Source organism: Nannospalax galili, unplaced genomic scaffold (assembly GCF_000622305.1).
Source record: "Nannospalax galili isolate Female #2095 unplaced genomic scaffold, S.galili_v1.0 scaffold989, whole genome shotgun sequence".
NCBI classification, from domain to species: Eukaryota; Metazoa; Chordata; class Mammalia; order Rodentia; family Spalacidae; genus Nannospalax; species Nannospalax galili.
Window position 1 is genome coordinate 105,283 of NW_008359507.1, and position 8,828 is coordinate 114,110.

Consider the following 8,828-nt stretch of genomic DNA (forward strand, 5'->3'; position numbering starts at 1 on the left):
TTTGTGTATCTCTCTCTCTCTCTCTCTCTCTCTCTCTCTCTCTCTCTCTCTCTCTGCAAATACATAAGTGCAAATGTGCATGTGGAAACCAGAGGAACCCCTCAGGTGTCATCCTCAGAATATATCAGCCTCCTGTGAAGGTGGGTCTCTCAATGGTCTGGTACTCACAAGTCAGAATAGGATGGCAGGCCTGCAAGACCCCAGGGCCTGCCTGTCTCCACCTCCAGAACGTTAGGTTTAAAAGCACACACCACCAAATGCACCTTTTGAATGTGGGTTCTAGGACTAAAACTGAGGTCTGTACACTTGCAAGACAAGTGCTTTAATTATTGAGCCATCCGTTGCCTTTTCTCTAACTTCTTAATCCTCCGCGTTGACCTCTCTATAATTCAGAAGATCAATACCTGGTGTTTTATTGAACCCATCAAACCATCAGTTTTCAAAATTAGTAAAGTGTTTAGTCTCTAAACAAAAGCATGGAGGAAGTAAAAAAAAATCAAACTATTAAAGGCATCAAATTGCTTTAATTCAATGGACAATTTCCTTCTGTATATTTTTATTTAATTTTTTGTACATTTCAAACAAAACATCTTAATCATCTTTACACCCCATCCCCCATCCACACCCTCCATATCTCCAAGGTGGATTTCATACATTCTGTGATATATGTTAAAGCCTATCAAGTCAAGTTTGTGTACCCAGATGTCCCTCAGTACAAGTTCATCCACTAGAGTCCAGTCAGCCTATCTGTTCTCTCCCTTAAAGAAGATCAACTTTCCCTCACCCAGCAGTAATCACCTACCAACAGTTCTTCAGCTGAGGTTGGGGCCTGCTGCCCATTTCCCCAGTTCTATGCTGGGTTTTTGTCTGATTGAGTTTGCATGGGTCTTGTGCATGCTGTCACCATTGCTTAGTTCATATGAGCAAGTTCCCAGAGGCCTGGATACTTTCTTATGCAATAGATGACAAAGACCACAAAGATAATGGTGTGCATCTAAATCATCAGTAATTACATAGGGCTGTGATATGGCATTTGTACTGGAAAGTTTCAACAGGCTTGTTGACATGCCCACAGTGTGTATAGCTACAGGATATACAGATCCTGAGGCTGACAGGAAGATGTAGATTTAGTGGTGATGCTGACTCGGTACAGCACACTCCTTGACACAGTACAGATATGCAGATGCAGCAGATCAACCTACCCTGGGCCCTCTCACACTTGCTTCTGCTTTCTTTTTATTTATTGAATTAATTTGAAAAGCGCTCTGATTGAGAAAATTGAGTATAACACGTACATTAAAGTTACTTACAAATGACCAGATTACAAATGTGCAGGTTTCTATTCAACCCAAGGATTTTTGTATCCTCTGAAGTTAACTGAAACTCAAAAACCTATCGCACAAATGGGAAGCACTTTATCCATTCCGAGTAAAGGAGAAAAAAGGCGGTGATGAAGAAACAGGCCTAACACCATTCACAGAAGACATCATGTACCTGGAAGGTCTAACACAGAAGCACATTTGTTTAAATGTGTAACACAATTCAGTTCTTGGGAGAGACGCAGTTTCATTTCTGTGTCTGAACAAGGAGCAATTAAAATATGAAAAGGTCATTTTGAATAGAATTTAAGCATGCATTCTACAAATATTAATGATGAATTACTTTAAAAAGCTAAGAATTGGCTTCCAGATCACCTTTTATAAAACTTGGGCAGTTTGATTACCAACAGAATGGTCTCACTAGTATTGATTCAAAAACAAAACAATACCAGGAAACAATGATAGAGAGGATAAAAAATATCAGTTATACCGACTGATGTATTTAAATGACAGACACTGATTACAGAATTAGCCCATATATTTGAAACTAATTAAAACAAAAAAATATGAAAACCTACAAAACTTGTGTGTTTTCTATGAAAATATCAAAAGAATATTCAAAATTCTTGAGTATAAAAATTTTTGTCTCCAAAATAAAGAATATTTTAATTCACTAATAAACAAATGCCTGAACACTCTAGGATGAAGTTGGCAATTTGATTTTAACCTAGTGATAGAAAAATCCATAAATATTCAAGATAAACCAGGAGCGGTGACACATGCCTGTAATCCTAGCACATGGAAGGTAGCAGCACATGAACCAGAAGTTCCAACTCATCTTCAACTGCAGAGCAAGTTTGAGGCCAGTCAGCCTCAAAACCAAAGCAGGCAACAAACAACCTCAAAATAAACCACAACCAAAGAAACACAACATTCACAAAAACAAACTCACTGACCAAAACTGCAGAAAATACCTTTGGCTTGTAACTATTACTCAGGATGCTTTCTGTCAGGTCTCAGTAACACCACAAGAAACAATAATTAATGATGATGATGATGATGACGATGATGATGATGATAATAATAATAATATCCCTCCTGGGAAAATAGTGCAATGTAAAATAACATAAAAGAATAACAACCATGTGTTTAAGAGTGGAAGTTGTGGAAATTTTCCTGGGCAGCTAAACTCAATTCCAGGTAGTTAAAACATTATGTAAAAGTAAGTTCATTTACAAACGGAGAGAGGACAGAAGTGGACTCATTAAAAGTAAATTCTGACATAATTCAAAATTTTTAAGTACGTTTTGGTTGATATTCAAAACTATAATAACAACAATTCTGATAGAACTTATAAACTAGGAAGGAAAAGCAATGTTGTTTTTGAAGATGATGGAGAAGACTATGCATGTGTTCCACACAGGGCAGCATAACTCCAGTCATACACAAAAGAAAAAATCTTGATATGTAAGACAAGAAATTCTTTCTTATTGAGTTTTGTATATTTAATTCACATCTTAATCATCTTTATACCCTCTTCCCCACTGACACTCTACTATAGACCCCACCATCCCCTCTGGATTACATGTATTCTGTCATTTATATTAAGGCCTATCATGTCAAGTTAATGTGAAAAAACCAGCAACAAACACGAATATACAAGTATCTCTGCAATAGAATGAGTCCTTTGGGTATATGCCATGGAGTGGTATAACAGGTCAAATGGTAGGTTTATTTTTTTTTTAAGAGCTCTCCACACCATTTTCCATAGAGGTTGCAAAAGATGACAATCCCACCAGCAGTGGATGAGCATCCCCTTCCCCTACATCCTCTCCAGCACTTGGCATCATTTGTTCTCTTGATCTTAGCCAGTCTGACTTGGGTAAGATGAAATCTTAAAATGCTTTGAATTTCCATTTCACTAATTACTAATGATGCTGAACACTTTTAAGGATGTGTCTTAGTTCTTTTTATTTCTTCCTTTGAAAACCATCTATTTAGATCCTTAGCCCATCTTTAATTGGGTCATTTGTTGTCTTGATTTTTTGGGGTTTTTTTGTTTTTAATTTTTTCATATTCTAGATGTTAGACCTCTGTCAGATATATCACTGTTGAAGATTTTTCTCCCACTCTGTGGGTCTTTTCTTCATTTCCTTGGTTATTTCTTTTGTTGTACGCTGCTTTTCAGCTTAATGAGGCCCCACTAGCTGATTGTTGATCTTAATTCTTGAGCAACCAATGTCCGATTTAGAAATTCCTTTCCCACACCTACATCTTGTAGGACACTACCTGTTTTCTTCTAACAACTTCAGAGTTTCAGGCTTCACATTGAGGTCTTTGATCCATTTGGAGTTGACTTTTGTGCAAGGTGAAAGATAAGGATCTAGTTTTAATCTTCTACAAGCAGAGATCCAATTTTGCCAGCACCGTTTGTTGAAGATGCTGTCTTTCCTCCGCTGTGAGTTCTTGGTACTTTTGTTAAATATCAGGTGCTGAAGTTGCATTCACTCAGGTTTGAGTCTTCAGTTATGTTCCATGGGTCTGTTTTTCTGCCAGTACTATCTTATTTTTGTGACTATAGTTCTGTAATATAGTTTGAGATTTGGTATGGTAATCCACCAGCATTGCTCCTTGTGCTCAGGATTGCTTTGGCTATCTGGGATCATTTGTGACTCCACATGAATTTTAGGATGAATTTTTCTAATTCTGTGAAGAATGTCATGAGAATATTGATTGGAGTTTCATTGAATCTATATATTGCTTTTTTATAAGATGGCCCTTTTTACAATATTAATTCATCCAAACTATGAGAATGGGCGGTCCTTCAATCTCTTGGTGTCTTCCTCAATCTCCTTCTTAAAAGGTTTAAAATTTTCATTGAATACTCTTTAAAGTCTTTGGTCAGATTTATTCCTGGATGTTTTTTGAGGCTATTATCAATGGAAGGGTTTCCATGTACTTTTTCCCTGATTGCTTATAGAAAGTTAGTGATTTTTGTAGATTATTTTTTTCAATCTTTAAAAAGTTTTATTGATTCTTTGAAAATTCCCTACAATGTATTTTGATCACATTCAGACACTCTCCCTCATCTCCACCTCCAACCTACTACCCCTGTCCTCTATTATTATTTTTCTTTCTTTTCATTTTTTTACAATTTCTTGGTATTGTTTTTCCTGATTATCTTTTTATTTCTTTTTTTATAATTTATTTATTTTTATACCCACTTCCCAGATAGCACCCTGCCACTCTGCTGAAAGTGGTAATCATTCCTAAGAGTTTTCTAGTGGAATTTTGGGGGTCTCTCAAGTGTATTAGTTCTCCTTCATTTCCTTCTCTTGTCTTATTGCTAGTGCAAGAGATTCAAACACTATATTGGAAAGGAGTGGAGATAGTGGACAGTCTCATCTGGTTCCTGATTTTAATGGGAATGCTTCCAGTTGTTCTCCCTTTAGAATGATTGTTGACTGTGGGTTGGCTGTATGTAACTTTAATTTGGTTGAAGTATGCTCCCTCTAGTCCACTTCCCTCTATGACTTTTAATGTAAATGCATTCTGAATTTTGCCAAAGGCTTTTTCTGCATCTGTTGAGATGACCATGTGGTTTGAGTCCATTTATATGAGTTATAATGTTTGCTGACTTAAGTATATGATCCATTCCTACATCTCTGGAAGAAAGAAACTTGATGATAGTGGATGATCTTTTTGATGTGTGTCTGTATAAGGTTTTCGAGTATTTTGTTGAGAATTTTTGCATCTATGTTCATTAAGGATATAGGTCTACAGCTTTCTTTTTTAAATTTTTTAAAATTTAATAACCATGTGATTGGAAGAAGCATTTCATTACAGCTTTAACACATTCAGTAACACATTCCAGAGCAAGGATACATCTCTTTCAAAGGGGGCTGTTAATTTTTAGGTTCACAGTTGAATTAATACATTCATACAATATTGAACTCAGTATAAACCCTGTAAGAAATAAAATTAAATGAGTTTTTACCCTTTAAAGAAGATCACCATTTCATTTTAAGATATGCTGTTTCCTACATTTTTGATGCTACTAATGCCTACATGTTTGCACATGTGTCTTTAATCTCTATGTATCTGATTATCACTAGCCACAGTTGGTTACACTTGGATCCTTAGTATCTGAGTATGGATATAAAATCATCAGGTAGAGTTCACTGGTAATGTTTATCATCTCTACTATTTAACATGAAGTAAATTAAAAAAATTTTTTTAAATAACTACTTGATTAGAAGAAGCATTCCATTACAGCTTTGAAATATTCAGTAATACACTCCAGAGCACGAGTACATCTCTTTCACAAGCGGCTGTTTCTAGGTTTACAGTTTAATTAATACAGTTATACAATATTAAACTCAGTATAAGCCCTGTAAGACATAAAATTGAATGAGTTTTTAACCTTTAAAAATGATCTCCATTTCATTTTGGAATATATTGTTCCTTGTAGAAAGACTCATTGTTTTTGCTACTAACACTGAGATATTGGGGCATGCATCTGTAATCTGTATGTATCTGATTATTACTAGTCATCATTGGTTGTACCTGGATCCTTGGTGACTGTGTATGTTTATAAAGTCATCAGTTAGATTTCAATGGTAATGTTTATCACCTCTACTAACATAACATAAATTTTCATGCTTCCTCCTCAAATATAACACATTTTTTAAAATTTGTTGATTTTTTTGTGTTTGTGTATATCACACAGAACACCCCAAACCAACTTATTCAACTATACACCCACTTCCCAGATGGCACCCTCCCATAGCCTCCCTCCCCCACTAGAGCCCTTATACGCTGATATTCCTGCTACTGTCTGCTGTGTGGTTGCCCCCCCCCCCCGCCCACCAGCCATTCCCCACTACTTGCCCTTCTGGTGAATCTTTCTTTTTTGTTTATGTGTTTCTCTGGTTTGGGGTATTAGAGTGATGGTGGCTTCAAATAAGGAGTTTGGCAGTTCTCCCTCTGTTTCTATCTTTTTAAATAATTTAAGTAGTATTCGTTGTAGATCGTCTTTAAATGTCTGGTAGAATTCTGCTGAGAATCCATCTGGGCCTGGGCTTTTTTTAGTCAGAATGTTTTAGGGTCTGTATAAGCTATTGATCTCTTTTTGGTTAAACTTTGGTTGTTCCCTGATTTTATATATTCATCCATATCTTTTAGGTTTCAAATTTAATTTAGATTCATTGATTTGTATTATTGTATTTGACTATATTTCATTAATTTACGCTCTGATTTTTGTTGTTTCTTCTCGTCTTGGTTTGGGCTTCATTTGTTCTTGCCTTTGCAGAGTCTTGGGTTGCCATGTTTAGTCATTTATTGTGCTCTTTCTGATTTTTTAATGTAGGCACTTAGAGCTATAAACTTCCTTGTTAAGACTGGTATTAAAGTGTCCCATGGGTTTTGTTGAGTTATATAATCCTTTTGATTTACTTACAGGAATACTTTTATTTCTTTTCTAATTACTTCTTTGATCTATTCATCACTCAGGTGTGTGCTGTTTAATCTCCATGAGTTCATGTAGTTACTAGAGCTTCTTTTAGCATTGATTTTAAGCTTTATTGTATTATGGACTGATAGAATGCATGAAATTATTTCAAATTTTTCAAAATTTTTTAAGTTTCCTTTGTGCCCCAGTATGTCATCAATTTTAGACAAACCATGGAGTACTTAGTAGAAAGTGTATTCTTTGGTGCTTAGGTAGAATATTCAATAGATGTCTGTTAGGTCCATTTGATGCATGGTTTCATTTAATTCAGATGTCTTTTATTCTTTGCCTGGTTGAACTGTCTATTGGATATAGTGGGGTACTGAAGTTCCCTACTATTACTGAATTAGGATTAATCTGTGTCTTAAAGTTATATGGTACTGGTTTGTGAAATTGGGCACACCAGATTTTGATGTGTAAATATTTGTTGGTAAATTATCTTCTTGGGTCAGTTTTTCCTTTGATCAGGATGAAGTGGTCCTCTGTATCTCTTCTGATTAATTTTAATTTGGAGTCTCCTTGTCAGATATTAGAATTCCAAACTCTACTTGTTTCTTATCCTATTTGTTTGGATTTTTTCCATTCTTTCACCGTAAAGTAGTTCATACACTTAAAGGTGAAATGAATTTCTTGCAAACAACAAAAAGATGGATTTTGTTTCTTAATCCATTCAATTAGCCTGTATCTGTTGCAAGCCATTGATATTTAAAGTTATTATTGAAAGATGTGTATTGATTACCATTATATCACTTTAATTTCTGTTTGCATTCTTGGTCCAATTTTGTGTTCCCAGAATTATAATACCTTCATTTAGGTTTTTTTTTTCTGTTTCATCTTGGGTATAGTCATTCCTTTCTTCAGTTCTTTGTATTGCTTTGAGTATTCTCTGAAGAATGATCAATATGATGTTTCCATGTTCATCTATTGGGAAGTCATCATCTCCCATGTGGAATAGAAACAAATATTAATGTAGCTTTCAAAACAATGCTTTGTCCCACCAATAGCAATGCTCCAGATAAAGATGGGCTGGGAACAAAGCCTCCAACAGAGATCATATAGCACGTAATTATTCATGTTTTTTTGAATTTGGAGTTGTAGGGAATGCTCTTGGGTCATAGGGTTCCGTTTTACATATATATGTGCATATATATATGTGTGTATACATATATATGCATATATATACATGTATACATGTGTATGTATATATGTATATGTTTTTAACCAAACATGAAACTAACAATTATGCTAACATGTTTGATCATCAAAACTTCCCACCTTAAGAGCCATTGGGAAATGAATGAGGTAAATCTACATAGTCCAGCTGAAGTTCTTTCAGTGCCTTTCCCGAGGAAGTTCACAAAAGTTCTGGGTGAAGGCAGGTATATCAAACCTGCAAAGATTGAAAAATAGAGGTTTTTTGGGTTAATATATTTTAACAGATTGAAAAATTTACTTCACCTAATACAGAGACATTTTGGAATTTGATTATTATGGGGAAAATATTTTACTTCCACTTGAATTTCCTTTAATCTGATCTAGCCATGTAAACTGTCTTATATGTTTATCTATTATGAGTTAATCTAGGAAATTACTCAAGACAAAATAGTTTTAAAAGACAATAATAAAGTTCATCATCAAAGTTGTGTTTCACTGAATTGATAAGTTTCTTTAAGAGTACTTTAAGAGCAATCTCTTATCCAATCAACTTAATTTGGAAGAACTAGTGTGTGTGTATCTCTGTGTGTGTGTGTCTGTCTGTGTGTGTGTGTGTCTGAAAATGTATGTGCTTTTGTGATCACCCAAATATAAGCATGTGGTGATCCAATGTCTACACTGGATGTCTTTATCAATCCCTTTTTTAAGTAACTTAATTTATGTAAGGAAAATATTTTGAACATTTTTAATATGTTAGATACAATAGAAATGGCATTAATTATATCTTACTTAACAACAAAATCTTCATCTTATAATATTCTTTCCTATTGATAAAAGTAACAGAA

General features: G+C 34.8%; 1 long non-coding RNA gene across 1 annotated transcript in view; it reads right to left on the reverse strand.

The window, feature by feature from the left end:
* The window catches only part of LOC115068495, a 14,225-nt gene that overhangs the window by 1,380 nt on the left and 4,017 nt on the right, over positions 1-8,828 (reverse strand). Inside the window, exon 3 of the long non-coding RNA XR_003847836.1 lies at positions 8,104-8,218. This is a non-coding gene — a long non-coding RNA (uncharacterized LOC115068495). The remainder of the gene's footprint in view (positions 1-8,103; positions 8,219-8,828) is intronic.